Genomic DNA, 16,776 nt, shown 5'->3' with positions numbered 1-16,776 from the left:
TTAAAAGGCAGAAGAAATGGAAAGGACGAAATGAATCATTGTTTGTAGATGACAAGACTCTCTACACAGAAAATCCAAAAGAATCTTCAGATATTAGAAGAGTGTTTGTGAGATGTGTGGATGTAGGTCAATATATAAAAATCAACTGTTTTTCTATATACCAACAACAAACAGAAAATGTAATTTTTAAAAAACTATATCATTTACAGTAACCACCAAAACTATAAGATACCTAAGACTTAATCTAACAAAAGATGTACAAAGACCTTTGTGAAGAAAATGAATAAATCTATTGAAAGAAATTAAAGAAGTCTTATATATATGAAGAGATACCATGTTCTTGGATAGGAAAGCTCAATATCTTAAAGATGTCAATTTCCACCAAATTCATCTAACAAATTCAATATATTTCCAGTCAAAAATCCCAAAAGGGTTTTACAAAAAACTTGACAAAGGTAGTTAAGGGGGAAAAAAAAGTATGTAAAAGAACAAAGGGCAGAAGTTAGCCAAAACCCTCCTGAGAAGAACTGTCCTACCTAGTCTATGGTAATTAGACAATAATTAACAGTGTAGATATAACCCAGTATATCAAAAAGACCCATGCATACTGGAAACTTAATGTAGGAAGAGGAAGTGCTAAAATCAATGAAGGCAGGGAGGGCATAGTTCAGTGTTAAAGCGCATGCCTAGCAAGCATGAGGTTCTGAGTTCAATCCCCAGTATTTCCATATACATACATACATACATACATACATACATACATATATATAATATATATATATATATATATATATATATATATATATATACCTAATTACCTCCCCACCACCCTGCAAAAAAAAAAAAAAAGACTATTAATATATGATGCTGGGACAAGTGATTATTGACAAAAGACAAAGAATTAAATCACTACCTCTCACCATTCACAAAATGAATTACAGGTGTACTAAAGACCTAAATATATAACTTTTTATCTTCATGAAATCACAGTTAAGGAAAAATTACTAAATAAGACATGGAGAGCAAAAAACCAAGGATTTACTAAACTTGACTACACCAATTTTTTGGTTTAAAATTCTTAACAATAGAAACCAAAAACAAAACTGAAAAATAAAAGTCTGGGAAAAGTAATTCCCCTCCCTCCAAAGAAAAAAGGAATTCCTACTAATTAGTAAGAAATATATATAACCAAAATTCTCATAAAGATCTTAAAATAAATTATATTAAGGCACACATGGGTAAATGTGACGTGAATTCTAGTTCTCATGTTTTAGTTCTCATGTTGAATGATGGACTTGTGTGTATTTATCATATTATTAAAAATAAACAACAGCCATGCTTGGAATAATTATTTAAGTGTATCATGAATCAAGGACTGTAATTCATCTAATTTTGTACAACTGGGGTCCAAAGAAAGAGGTTTAAAACTGATTTTATTAGCTTCCCATCTAAAGTATGAAATTCATTCACCTGAACTCGTTCTTTTTAAATGTCATATAAATTGAGTAATATTTACTAATCCTCTGACAAACTCTCTTTTTTTTTTTTTTTTTTTTACAATTTTCCAGCAGGTTCTGTTAATTTTCTCTGATTTAACTGCTTCTTAATATACCTACTAATTTGTAAGAAAACTGGGGTCACAGTTATCTTATTTGCTACTGCAGCAACTATATCTAAACAACCTAACAGATCAGAAAGAGGAAGGATGATTCTACTTATATGACATTCAAGAAAAGGTAAAACTACAGGGACAGAAAACAGATCAATGGGAAGCAGATGACCTCAAAGGGCACAAGGAACTTCTTGGAGTGATAGCAATAGTCTACATCTTGATTGTGATGGTCATTGCATAATGATACCAATTTGTCTAACATGGAAATTTAAGGATGAATTTCACTATATGTAAATTAAACTTCATTAAACTTGACTTCAAAAGAAGGGGAAGACAATACTGCAAATGAGAATGTAATCTATTAAAGAGATATTCTTATTCAGTATTAACAGCATTATCATCATACTAAGAACTGTAGCTTGTAATCTAAACCTATATATAGTTCAATTCACAACTGGTTCCTGCCTGTGATATCAGAAAAATTCTCCCCCTAAAAAACCTTACTATTCTTAGCCATTTCACTGATAAAAGTAAACCTTTTCAATGTGGAATTCAATTCCAGAAGTATTTCTAATTTATATTTCACTGTCCTATTGAAATTATCAACCAACTTTGACAAGAATTATATATGTCATTTTATAATGCTAATATAGTAACAGTCTCAATAGTCTCAACCATGTATTTTCTAGTTATTGAACCATTTTTATGCCTGTCCCTTCATCCTTACAATAACCCTGTGAAATAGGTATAATTATCCCCTATTACATGAGGACTATTTTAACAGTATGCTTTATAGCTAGTGTGACTAATAGTTAAGAGCTGGTGGCCATTGTATCCCGAGAATACAGCAGGTGCTCAATAAATATTTGTTGAATGGTGGCTTTACCTCTGACTATGTAATCTTGGACACTAACTTATCTCATTAAAAGTTAATATCCTCATCCATAATAAGATAGTAAAACAACTCTGGGAAGTAGGTGTGTTTAGTTCTTTTAATTCTTTATATAAAGTGCCTGGCACACTGTGAGTATTGAATGAATGTTATTTGTTATTATCTCTTTGATAACATCAATCAGTGCTGCATCATATTGCCAAAGCTTTATATAATAAAGCAGTAACAGAACAGATGATAATACCTAAAACCTAACTGCTCCTCATACAAAACTGAGATGTTTATTCTTATAATCTATTAAACGAAAAATCAGTACATTCTAAAGGGATAAAAAGTAAACTAATGAATTTTTTAAAGAAAGAAGAATTCCCTTGTGAAAATGGAACTAAGTGTAAGGAGTGTATACTTTAGAAATATTTGGGCCCGAAAGTCTGGGCTGGAAATAACTGAGCAGCAAGAAATCATGTCATAGGACTTACTTTAGGGCAAGGTGATTGACGCAGATATTTAAAATTGGATGCAACAAATTTACTGGCTAATAGACATTATATGAAAACTCTTTTAATCTGGAAGAGATTTAGAGCTCCTGGTTTTTTTTTTTTAGAGCTCCTTTTATAGAAAAAGAAATAGGTTGAGGAGGCTAATAGGAAAGTCAGTAAAATGATTTGCCAACCATAAAAACAATTTTGCATTTCAAAGGTCCCTCACCTTGGATAATAATATCTTTCTTAAAATGCTCATTTACTCATGGCCCTGGGTTAGAACACACAGACAAAGACACAGAATGACATATAGATAAGAAGTCAACTTAGATAATTTGTGACTTCATCTAAGTTATGTTTAAGCTATTTTGATGCTTTCCTTGCTAGGCATGTTTTGGTGGGTTTCTTCATCAACCAAAGAACTACAAATGGCCAGGTTCCCATTTGAGGCCTAACCTAACAAATGTTGATTTGTTCAATTTATTTTACTATGGTGAAAATATATGAGGTTAGTATCATCTAAAAATACTCTGAATTATCAAACGTTACAGTTAGTTAAAGAATTGATGAGCAAAGAGAGACCAAGACAAAATCAACCTGACTTGGCTGCCCACAGTTATCACTGGAGCTAAAAATGATATTGCTGCCTAGCTACACTCCTTTAATATTTTTATCTGCCTACTTTCTGTTGCCATTTCACATATGCTCAAATTCTAGGGCAGTAATAAAAAGGGTCAGAATAAGAACATGGGGGAAGAGAGATCACATTTAGCATATCTTAGAATCCAACCTATCTTGAGGATGAAGATAAGCAACAAAGGTCTGATTATTAATTAATAATCCTAAACTTATATGAATATCCATTTCTAGACTTACTCCATGAACTATTAGTAAGAAATATTAAATGGTGGAAATAATTATTTAGCCATGTATATTCTGTGAATAAGCAAATTTCCAAATCAATTAAGAACAGGACAAAACAATACGTACTAGTAAACAGAAACAGACTCACACAGAAAACAAACTTACGGTTACCAGAGAGGAAAAAGGACGGGAAAGGATAAATTGGGAGTCTGGGATTTGCAGATACTAACTACTGTATATAAAATTGATAAACAACAAGTTTATACTGAATAGCACAGGGAACTGTATTCAGTATCTTATAGTAGCCTATAAGGAAAAATATGAAAAGGAATATATGTATGTATATATATGACAGAAACATTATGCTGTACACCAGAATTTGACACATTGGAAATTGACTATACTTCAAAAAAATATATATATATGTATGTGTACTATAAGGTTTGGTTAAGGAAAAAGTGACACTCAAAATCAAGGCTTATGCTCTGATCATTGCTAAAATGTTTGAAAAGTCTCAACTCTGGTCACAATAGCTTCCTGTACATCTAGAAAGAGATACATAAAAGACTTGTTTCAACCAGCTTAAGGTAGTCAAGCAACTCCTTTATAGGAGGCTGAAGCTAGAGGTGATCAGGATATATGGTAGATACCCAGTCATCAAAAAAAGAAAAACTAAAATCTATTTAAGTTTTATTTAACAAAGCAAACTGGAAGAACTTTTCTTCCTGGAGATAAAAATTACCAGCCCAGCAACTGCCATCCTAAAGACCCTAGTACAGAAAGTTCTAAAACCTTCATCAACTTCTTCACTTTTGTAACTTAAAAACAAGCAAAGAACTGCCTTTCACAAGAATCTTCTTAATATTCTGGTTTGACAGGAATATGAATCCGTTAAAGTGAATTTATCCCAGAAGAAAGTCAATAACTAGCTTAGTTTATTTTTCCTTCTTCTTTCAAACAATGAAGGGTAACAGTAGCTATTATTTATAGAGTACTTATTCTGTGCCAGGCATCATTCTAAACTCACTATATGTATTAATCTATTTAATGTTCACAGTCCTACAAAACAGGTATTATCCCCATCTTACATCTGGGGAAACTGAGGCACAGAGAAATTTAAGTAACTTGCCCAAGGTCAAACAACAGGCAAATGATAGAATCAGAATTTGAACCTAAGCAGTCTGACTCCAGAGCCTACGCTCTTAAAGTTTTTTCTGCCTCATGATCATACAAGTGTTTTCAAAATTAAAACTGAAAGAATCATATAGAACCTCTCCCACTCCACCCTGGGAGATTTTTCTACCTATTTCCTTATTGGCTCATCACATGGCTGATATGTAGGCTTAAAATATACTAAATGGGAATTACACATACCTTATCTACATAAGTATACATATCTTTTCCCTTTCCCAAAGAAAAAGAGGGTGGCAAGAGGAAGGAATGAATTTTTTAACTCACAAATTCTCTCACATAATTTCTGTAGGCCTTACAGAGAAAGGGACAGTATCAGAAATTCTTTTTCCTGTGCTCTCTTTAGGGTTGAGCTTGTTTGTTTTTTAGAAATGTTGGCCTGCACTTTTGTATTAGCAAGAAACAGAGATTCTCAGATATAAGCTTTATATCCTAATTAAAATTTACCTATATTTTAAGTAAAAGAACTACCTGGCACCAAAATATAAACGTTTTTATAGTGCTAAATAAAAAGGCCCGTGCAGAAGCAACTAAGAAAAAGTGCACCCAGTCCCTCACTTTGAGACCTAAACTATTTACAAGATTATCTCCCTTTACCTAACTAAGCCAAGGTTTACAGCTTGTTCCATAGGTCTTGGAAGATGGATGCTTACAGGCCTATAGAATGTACAACGAATGGATGAACGAATAAATGCAAGCCTATTTTTATTTGAAGGACTAAAATCATCTTATTCTATTCTATTCTTTATAAAGCTAAAAACATTTTTAGAAAATCCTACAGGTATTTACTCACACTCAGAAATTATTAAAGAATAAAATTATATACTGAGCTGTAAATTAACTCTTTAGTCAAGAATAAAGGTCACTGCAGTATTTTTTCAGTGTTTCCCCACCACACTTAGAAAAAAAATCTAAACTTTTTAACATAGACTTTATAAAGTTCAACCCAGGGCTAGCCCACCCCACCTCTCTGATCTCTCTCATCCCTTGTTTCTCCTTCACTGGCTTGCTGAGCTCCAGTCACACTAGCCGTATTCCTACAACACACCAAGCTTATTCTGCACCTCCTGTTCTCTAGGATACATGGCCCTTTCAGATCATTGACAGATCCTCACCTATCATACAGGTCTCACTTCAACTACCATCCTTTCAGAGAGACATCTCCTTTTTGGCTCCCTTCCCCCAGATTATTTTACATTCCTGGATAGCTCCCCAACATTCTCTAACTGCAATAACATTACTCTAGTTTATTTCTTCATTATATTTATCATTCTCTAAAGTTATCTTATTTGTTTATATGTTTAACGTATGCCTCCTCTAACAGAATGTAAGGTTCCATAAGAACAGGTACTGCATTTATCTTATTTACTGCAATCTCTCAAGGGCCTAAAATGAATGAATACTATACTAATAAATGTGCAGGCTCATATGAAGATTTTGATATTCTGTAATCATTATAAACATTATATTGCTCTCTTAGGCTTCTTCCACTTTTGTCTACCTATTAGCACCTACTGTGAGAGAATTAAGCAGCAAGAAATACAAACGAGTAGACGTTAAGGGGGGAGGGTACGGCTCAGTGGTAGAGTGTATGCCTAATATGCACTAGGTCATGGTTTCAATCCCCAGTACTGCCATTAAATAAATAAACAAACAAACCTAATTACCTCCCCCCTCAAAAAAAAAAAAAAAAACAAGTAGACGTTATACTGTATAATCAGTTCAGAGACTGAACTAAGGTTTAATAATGGCATGTCTTTCAAGTTATACACTGATCCTACTTACCAATAAAGTTATAGTAAATTATTATGTTCAAATATAAACTATACACGCAATTTAGCATTTATGAGTAATGTACTTTCACATGTGTCATGAAATAGATAAAAATAGTGAATATAATTTAAAAATAAAACAAACTCCATTTTAGAATTTAACACATAGTTAAGATATTATCTCCAACTAAAATTTAATTTTATCTCCAAATGAAGAAATCATGTTTAAAGAATTAAAGGAGTGTGAGACCTATAACTCATAGAATAGGATACAGATGTATCCTGTAAAGATACAGATACTATTTTTAAAAAAAGAATAAAATGGGAATCCTGGAGTTGAAAAGTATAACAATTCCATAGTTGAAAAGTAGAAGAACACAAATTTTAAATTCACTAGCTGAGCTCAAAAGCATTTTGGAGACGACAGAAGAAAGAGCCAATGCACTTTAAAATATATCAATGGAAATTACCAATTCTGAAGTACAGAAAAGAAAAATAAAAAAATGTTTTAAATGAACAGAGCCTCAGAGACTTAGGAATACCATCAAGCAGACCAACATACATTAATGAGAGTTCCAGAAGAAAGGGAGAGGGAGAAAAGGACAGAAAAAATATCTAAGGAAATTACTGTCAAAATTTATCAAATTGTCAAAAATGTTAATCTAATACATTTAAGTTTCATGAATCGAAAGTAGGATAAAGTAGGACAAAGAGATCCATACCTACATACATCACAGTAAAACTGTTGACTACAGATAGAAAATCTTTAAAGCATGAAGAGAAAAACAACTCATCAGAAATAATGGAGGCCAGAAAGCAGGAGATGACATATTGAAAATGCCTAGAGAGAAAGAAATTTGTAACAAAGAATTCTATATCCAGCAAAACTATTCTTCAAAAATAAAGACAAAATAAAAACAATTCAAAGAAACAAAGGCTGAGATAATTCATTAATAACAGAAATTCCTTACAAGATATCCAAAAGGAAGCCCACCAGACTGGAAGGAAATAACTAACCCATAATGCAAATACGTAACAAGAAATAAAAAATACATAAAAAATAAATACATGTGTAAATATAAAACACTTTAAATTTTTTTTTCTTCTCTTAACTATTTTAAAAGACATACAATTGCAATAAAAATATAAAACTGTACTGTTGAGCATCTAATACATAAAAATTTAATATGCATGGCAATACTAAGACAGGAGGAGGGAGAAAATGAAGCAAAATTTCTTTATTTTACTATAACTAAATTAGTCAACTGTGATAAATTAAGACATATATTATAAACCCTAGAGCAACCTAAAAAAATAACTTTAAAAATCCAGTTAAGAAGCTAACAAAGGAATTAAAATGATACCCTAGAAAATATCTGTTACCTTCAGAAGAGGCAGTAAGGACAAAGATATAAAAAAGAAATGAAACATATAGAAAATAACTAGCAAAGTTGCATAAATCTGACAATCAATGATTACATTAAATGAGAACAGATTATACTCTCCAAACAAAAGGCAGAAATGGTCAGACTATTTTTTTTAAGCAATTTAACTACATGTTGTCTGTATGACACACTTTAGATTCAAAAACAAATAGGATGAAGGTAAAAGGATGGCAAAAGATATGCAATGCTTAAGAGAGCTATACTAACACCAGACAAAACACTACTAGAGACAAAGAGGGATCTTTCATAATGATGCAAAAAAAGTCAATTTGTCAGTAAGATGTTTGTATATGTATTATTGTATATGTATATCATACCTAACTCCAGTGCCCCAAAAATACGAAGCAAAATTGACAGTACTGAAAAGAAAATTAGACACTTCAATAGAAATTTTCATATCTCAACCACAATAACTGACAGAATGGCTAGACAGAAAATCAGCACAAAGAACCAATTTGACCTGACACCTACAAAATATTCTACCCAACAACAGAATATCTCTATGAGCACATAGGATATTCTTCAGAATAGATTACATGCTAGGCCACAAGAATGTCTCAATAAATTTAAAATGAGAAAAATCATGTAAAAAGTATGTTCTCTCACTACAGGGGAATTAAATTAGAAATCAACAACAATGAAATTTAGGGAATCCTCAAATAATTGGAAATTAAACAGTACATTTCTAAATAGCCCATGCGTCAAAGAAGAAATCACAAATGAAATTAGGAAAAATAAATGCAAAATTTTAAAAGCAGGCATATAAAAACGTATGGCAGCTAACAGTGTTTGGAAGGAAATGTATAGTTCCACATGCATACATCAGAAAAGAAGAAAGATCTCAAACCAGTAACCTAGGCTTCTACCTTAAGACACTAGAAAAACGAAAGTGAACTAAACCTAAAGCAAGCAAAGGAAGGAAATTATGAAGATTAAAAAGGAAATCAGTGAAATAGAAAACAGTATTGGAAAAAAAAATCAGTTGAACCAAAACTTGTTTCTTTGAAAAGAGCAACAAAATTGACAAACCTTTAGCTAAAATGACCAACTGAAAAAGAGAGAAGACACGGGCTACCAAAATTAGGAAAGAGCAGCATCACTACCTACGCTAGCAAAATTAAAAGCATATACAGGAATATTACAAAACATATGCTAAAAATATTAGCTTAGGTGAAATGGACAAATACCTAAAAAAACACAATTACTGAAAGTAACTCAAAACTTAGCAGTAAAATCTGAATTAATAGTTTAAAAATTTCCCAAAGAGAAAAATCTAGGCCCAGATGCTTTCTTTCACTGGTGGATTCAATTAAATATATTCAAGAAGGTAATAATACCAATTCCTCACAAACTCTTACAGAAAATTGAAGAGGTAACATCTCTTTATTCTATGAGGTTACTACATATTACTGTGTTACAAAATTCAAAGACAACACAAGAAAAGAAAACTACAGAACAGTATTTCTCATAAATATAGACACAAAAATGTTCAACTAAACATTAGCAAACTTAATCCAGCAACATATAATAAGAATTATGTACCATGACCAAGTGAGATTTGTCTTAGGAATGTAAGACTGGTTTAACTGCTAAAAATCAATTAATGTAATACACCAAATTAATGCAGTAAGGGAAAGAAATCACATATTCATCTCAGACATTAAGGTGACCAAACCATACTGGTCTGCCTGGGACTGAAGTGTTCCCAAAGATGCAGGACTTTCAGTACTAAAACCAGGAGGGTTATGACCAAACTGTGACAGTGGGTCATGCTAAGAGATGCAGAAAAAGCATTTGATAAAATCCAATACCTATTTATGATAAAAACTCTGAACAAAATAGTATTAAAAAGGAACTCTCTACCAAATACAGAAATCTGCTATACGATATTGTACCTATAGTTAAGAGCACCATATCATATTCTTAAAAAGCTAGCGTAGATGATCTCCTGTTAAGTGTTCTCACCACAGTAAATTTTTTTTTAAAGTAAAAGATTTGTATGTGAAAAGAAATTTTCATGTTCATGGATTAGAAAAGCCAATAATGTAAGATGGTAATTCATCTCAAACTGATCTATAGATTCAATGTATTCCTCATCAAAATTTCAAGACATTTTTGCAGACACTGACAAGTTGATCCTAAAAATTTTATATAGGACCCAGAATAGCCACAATTTTTAAAAACAAGGACAAAATTGAAGGGCTTACAGTACCTGGTTTCATAAATTACCATAAGGCACAGTAATCAAGACAGAGTGGTACTAGCATAAGGATAGACATATAGATAATGAAACAGAATTGAGAGTCCAGAATTAAATCTTTACATTTACAATCAATGGAGAAATGATAGTCTTTTTGACAAATGGTGCTAAGACAATCCATATAAAACAGATGACTTTAGACCCTTATTTCACACCATACATAAAAATCAACTCAAAACAGATCATAAATCTAAATATAAGAGCAAAAACTATAAAACATCTAGAAGAAAACAAAGGAGAAAATCCTCAAGACCTTGGATTAGGCAGAGTTCTCAAAACAACAAAAGCATGATCTATAAAAGAAAAATTGGGAAACTTAAGCTTCATCAAAATCAAAACTTCTGTGCTTTAAAAGACTCCAATAAAAAAGTGAAAAAAGACATGGACTGGGAGAAAATATTTTAAATCATGCATCTAATAAAGGGCTTGCATCCAGAATGTATAAAAAACTCTTTAAACTCAATAATAATAAGACAAATAAAAAACAGGCAAAAGACTTGAATTTCACTCGAAAGGATATAGGCATGAGTAATCATATGAAAAAATACTCAACAGCTTGCATCTTTAGGAACAATTCAAATTAAAACTACAATTAGTTAAATGCTTCACACCCAGCAAAATGGCTACATTACAATAGACAGATAATAACAAGTGTTGGCAAAGATGTGAAAAAAACTGTAACTCTCATTCATACATTGCTGTTAGGAAGGTAAAATGTAAGGTCACTTTAGAATTCAGTTTGGCAGTTTCTTAAAAAGTTAAACAGATGACCCAGCAAATCTATTCCTAGCATCTACCCAAGAGAATGAAACCGTACATCATCATAGACTTGTACTCAAACTTTCAAGCTACATTATCTGCAACAGTCAAAAAGGTGGAAATAATCCAAACACCCATTAAGTGATAAAAAGATAAACAAAATGTGGCATATCCATATAATAAAATACTATTTAGCAATAAAAAGGAACAAAATACTGACACATGCTACAATATGGATGAAGCCCAAAAAACATTATGCTAAGTGAAAGCACTGCATATTATGTTTGTGACTATATATTGTATGTTTCCACTTATACCAAATATCCAGAAAAGGCAAATACATAGAGACAAAAAAGAAATCAGTGGCTGCCTAGGCCAGAAGTGAGTTTAAGTGCTAACTGCAGAGGCCAGAGGGAATTTTTAGAAGTGATAGAAATGTTCTAAAACTGGTTTGTGGTGATAGTTTAACAAATCAATATATTTACTAAAAAATTATTAAATTTTGCACTCAAAATGAATTTCTGATATTAAATGGTAACTCAAAAGGCTAATTTTTTTTAAAAAAGTGTAAATACCCAAGAGAAATGAAAACATGTCCACACAAAAACTTGTACACAAATGTGCTGAGCAGCATTATTTGTAATAGCTAAAAAGTGGAAACTCAAATGTCTACCAACTAATTAGTGGATAAATAATGTGGTATATCAATACAATGGAGTATTTCTCTTCAACAAAAAGAAATAAAACAATGACACATGCTACAACATGGATGAACTCCAAAAACATTATGCTAAGTCAAAGAAAGCAATCATGAAAGGTCACACACTGTACGATTCCATTTATATAAAATGCCCAGAATGGGCAAATCTATAGAAACAGAGAGTAGATTAGTGGTTGCCTAGGACTAGGGGTTTGGAGGGAAAGTGGAGAGTGACACCTAATGGGTGTGAGGTTCCTTTTTGGGGGTGATGAAAATGTTTTAAAACTGATTATAGTGATAGTTCCTTAGTGAATGTATTAAAAAACCACTTAACTGTATATTTTAAATTGTGAACTGAATGGTGGGTGAATTATATATCAATAAAGCTGTTAGCTAAAAAAACAACAAACCTTAGTGTACAATCTGTTAGCAGGTAAAGCCATCAACACTGATAGGCCCTACCACAGCCACAGTTACTATCTACTTAGGATAGAAAAATAAATTCTTTACAACCTACTGTGATTATTTTGTAAATTAGTATACATATATCTGAAATGAAAAGCAATGATTAATCAAAGTAATTAGTTCCAGCACTAAGATTAAACAATAGGTTGACGTTAAATTTTCAAATTCCAAATGCCTAAAGTATTTCAATTTTCTACTTTACGTGTTTACTAGGAGATATTTCAACAATATTCATATGAACTCAATGTGTAAACTATATTACACTACATATAAACTTTATTCCTAAAACCCTTTAAAAGTAATTCAATAGTTTCTAGTCTTACACAATGTCATTCTACCTTTTGAAGAAAGGAATAAACTCTGAAACTCAAATATTCAGTCCTATCTTGGTAAAATGTATATTTTTCTGTGATTCTGCCACTATTCTGTGATTACGGCACTAGACAAAGTGCATTATTTACTCTCGACAGAGACTCACAAATAAAAAGAAAAGCAAATCTGATTACCAAACACCAGATTACTATCCTATCATCACTGGATTAAAATTTAAACCACACAGCTGAAATAAATGTTCATGAGCACAAGAAAGGGGGTGAAATTCACTTTTACAATAAAGTGCCCCCCTCTTACTCATTTAATCAAGTACCAAGAACTTAAAGAAAGGCTATTCTGCAGCGTAGCTAGATCCTAGAAAACAAGAGCCCAGGATGCTGGCACATAAGAAACACTGGAAACTGTGCAATCTGGATTACTCTTAGGGTAATGGAATATTTTCTCTGTCCTTTATTGACATGGAATAAAAATGCCCAAATGGAGCAAGAGAGGGGACTCCAGCTACCCTGCTCGCAAAGCTGCCTGGGCAGTCAGTATCAACCCTAGCAAAGCCCTCACCGTCCTCCTACCGCGCCCCCGAAACACCCAGGAGCACCGTCCCCGAGAACCAGCTTCGAGAGGAGAGGATCCAGAAGGCGGTCACTGGACGCGCGTGTTACAGAGCCCGTTTTTGTTTTGTTTAAAAAACAGATTCCTATCAGAGCCCAGCCTCCCCACCCCCGGGGAATAGGGGGAAGTGGCAGCAGGGGGCCGGCGTGGAGAGGGAGAATAAAAGAATGACCGACTACAACCTGCCGTGCCAGCTAGCCGCGGAGGGCAGGAAAGGTAAGAGGGGGCGGCGAGGCCCGACAGGGAAGGAAACTGGTCTCCAGCCCTCCACGCCACCCCACGCGGCCAGAGCCTCCCAGGTCCCGCCCCGGCGCCGGCCGCAGCCTCCCGCCCTACCCGACCCTCCCAGGACGCGCTTCCTCCGGAGCCGGACCCCCGCCCTGGCCTCCCCGCGGGACAAGGCAGGTCAGTTCAGTCCGCTTCTCGGCAGAGGTGACTCGCGCGGCGATGTAAACACAGCGAGACCAGCTGCGCTCGGCCCATCCCCCCCACCGCCGGGGTCCGTAACCTCTTCCCTCAGCCCTGCCCCGCGCACCGCGCGCCCCGCGGGCGGACGCGCCGCGCGCCTTCCCCTTTCTCCAAGTCCTGCTCCCCGACCGTTGCCCGGGGGCACTCAGCCCCCTTCCCCAGCTCCCAGTCGGTGTCACCGCCACAGCCTCCGGAAAACCCTCCGCAAACAACACAGGCGCGGGGCGGGGACGCGGAGGGAGGTGGCGGCACTCGGGACAGCGAGGCTTTCTCGCCGCACCCTCCGAGCTCCCTCCCACCAGCCTCAGCGGCCCGCGCTCTTACCTGCTCTCCGCGTCGCCCGGGAAGACCGCGGCGTCGCTTTCCCTCCCGGCAGGGCCGCGGACTAGCCGCCGCCGTTGGCCGGCCGTCCGGAGGGAGCCGGGGCCTCCCCAGCAGCCCGAGCCGCTCCACTGGGAGAGGAGGAGACAAAACAGCGGCGCGCCGCCCCGCGCAGAGACCCCCGCCTGCGCCGCCCCACCGACCCCCAACCGCCGCGGCGACGGCGGCGACAGTGAGCCAGGCGCGGGGAGCAATGGTGGCCCCCGCCCTCGTCCCGCTCCCGGCCCCCTCCCTCACCCCCCGCCTCGGCTCCTCCCCCTCGGCCTCCTGCCGCCGCCACCAGGACACTCGAGTCCGCCTCCCCCACCCCGCCCGCTCCGAGCGCTCCTCCCCTCCCCACGCGGCGAGGGGGGGGCGGCACCGCCAGTCACCGCCACGCCTGTCAAACCCTGGCCGGCTATTTATACCTCGCGGGGTTCTGCCGCCTTCGGCCCCCACCAGCCCGCCCAACATGCCTCGGTGGCTCTCCCGAATCTCGCCCGGCCGGTAGCCCTCAACTTCTCTGAAACCCGCCTTCTCAGGTAAAGTCTCTCCCCACTTGTCCCGCTCCCTGCTCGGGGCTCCCCCATCCCGCTCCCGACTCCGGGACTGGAGCGGGGGTTCCCAAGTGCAGGCAGGCGGGTGGGGGCGGCGGGGCAGCCCGTGCACCTGCAGCGCCCGCCCGCCTGCCCGGACCGCACGCACACACCCTCTGAGGCCCCCCCGCGGGCCCCAGCTGTCACCCCATCCCCAGCTCTAGACTCCCCCCCTTTCTCCTCAAGAGACGGCTCCGCACTCGGGCAGCCTGACAGTTACTGGGGGTCGGAGGTTGTTGAAACTCCTAGCCCGGACCCCTCCGGTCTCCACTCTTCAGCCTAGGCTAAATGGAAGGTGGGGGCGCGGGCCCGCAGAAGCGAGCCGCCGGCCCCGCCCCCGGCCCGTGACGCTCGTGGCGCCCAACCCGGCCCTCCACGCGCCCCTCGGCGCCGCCCGCTCCTCCTCCTCCTTCTCTTCCTCCTCCTCCCCGCTTGCAAACCCTGGGCCTTGTACCCAGCGGGCCCCGCCCCATTCCCAGAAATTACCACCCGCCCAACGGCCGGGCTGCGCGGCGGTTGGTGCCCGCGTTTGCTGACGGGCCGACGGTGGGGCTCAGCGCGCAGCTGCGGAGCGCGGCGGGCGGCCCCTTGGCGCTGCCCCCAGAGCTGCGGGCCCCCGCATTGAGCCATTGTCACCCCTCGCTCGGTCGTCGACGGACGAAGAAGTAACTGAAGTCCGAGGAATGTCGATGTGAGAATGCGGGAGTGTGTTGGTGCGGGAGTATTTTAGTCCAAGTGCCTGCGAATTCGAAAATGAAAACGCAGCAGTAGCTGCACGCTTCTGGTTTCCCTACTTTCACACAAAGGGGAACCTCTGAGCAGGGCACTTAGCCGCCTTCAAGTGCACAAAAGCCGATGACACGGTGTCCTGGGTTGTCCTGCGTTTGGAGCGCCTTGTTAATGATCTTTCTTACGCATTTATGAATACAAACGCCTCCATCTATTCCCCCACTACCACCCTTCGCCGCCGCCGCCGCATATTCTTGTATTTGTTTAACAAAGAGCAGTGACTGTCCCAGTGTGCGTGGGGGCCGATTCTGCTCCCCTCTCGGGCTTCTGCAGCCTCACTCCGGTGGACCTGGTGCAGTATTCCCCAGGTTGGTTTCCGGGCTCCAGACTACTCTTTTTGCGGCTCCACAACCAGTCCTGAGCGAAGAAGAAACCCTGAGGAATACAAGTGGTGGCTGTTCTTGAAAGTAACGTGGAAACCATGGAAATAACCCTAGAGTAGGGCTCAAATGTCATAGAACCAGGGGGAGGCCCTACTCTGAAGAACCGAAGAACTTAAATCTTTTCATTCTTTTTGTTTAAGCTATTAATGCCTGTTTATTTACAGGGGTAGGAAGGAGAGGAGGGGAGGGGAAGGATTCTTTCCTCTCTTCTGGGGACTTCTTAAGAGATTTTTTACTTTTAAACATAGGGGAAATCTGGATAGTAAATAGGGTTAGTCTAAGATCCTCTGAACTCTTCCCAAGTTTCATGGATTCCCGAGATCTAAAACATGGCGGTTCTTGGCATTCTTTTGGATAAAGAATTTATGTAATATTCAAACATTACACATTAAACAGGACACTGCAAACAGCATCCTTTCTGGAGCAGTATTTCTAATCCCCTATTTCCTGTAAAATAACCTATCACTTAAGGGAACCATTACCCACTTTGATATTTGTAATGAATTAATCAGTACGGCTGCATCTCGGTGACAATAACATGGCATATTAAGGAGCATACAACAACATTTGATTTGTATTGTTAGGAACAGATCTCATCTGCTGGGTCAAATCATTCCTGTTCAGCTACCACGAGAGGAAATACACCTCCGCTACTGTCAGTTGAAAGTAAGCTGGAAAATCCCAGGTAGAAAGTCCCAGTGGTAAATAACATTAGTGTTCCCAATTTTTCACTGCTCTGTGGAGGCCCTTTGAAATGTGGCCTTGTAGTTCTTCTCATTAGAGACAATGTTTCTCC

The 16,776-nt window shown here is 38.2% G+C and overlaps 1 protein-coding gene and 1 long non-coding RNA gene across 5 annotated transcripts in view; one reads left to right on the top strand and one right to left on the bottom strand.

Annotated features, from left to right (window-relative positions):
• The window catches only part of ELF2 (E74 like ETS transcription factor 2), an 82,687-nt gene extending 68,371 nt beyond the window's left edge, over nucleotides 1-14,316 (bottom strand). For all 4 annotated transcript variants that reach the window (XM_031465795.2, XM_031465824.2, XM_031465819.2 and 1 more), the window contains exon 1: nucleotides 14,177-14,316. The gene's annotated coding sequence lies outside the window, so the exon portion shown is untranslated. The remainder of the gene's footprint in view (nucleotides 1-14,176) is intronic.
• Nucleotides 14,317-14,516: 200 nt separating this feature from the next.
• Nucleotides 14,517-16,776, top strand: part of LOC135323222 (uncharacterized) — a 60,432-nt gene continuing 58,172 nt past the window's right edge. The window contains exon 1 of the long non-coding RNA XR_010384496.1: nucleotides 14,517-14,754. This is a non-coding gene — a long non-coding RNA (uncharacterized LOC135323222). The remainder of the gene's footprint in view (nucleotides 14,755-16,776) is intronic.

The sequence above is a fragment of the Camelus dromedarius genome, chromosome 1, assembly GCF_036321535.1.
Source record: "Camelus dromedarius isolate mCamDro1 chromosome 1, mCamDro1.pat, whole genome shotgun sequence".
Classification (NCBI taxonomy): Eukaryota; Metazoa; Chordata; class Mammalia; order Artiodactyla; family Camelidae; genus Camelus; species Camelus dromedarius.
The sequence above is the reverse complement of the archived record's forward strand: the minus strand, read 5'-3'. Positions and strand labels throughout refer to the sequence as shown.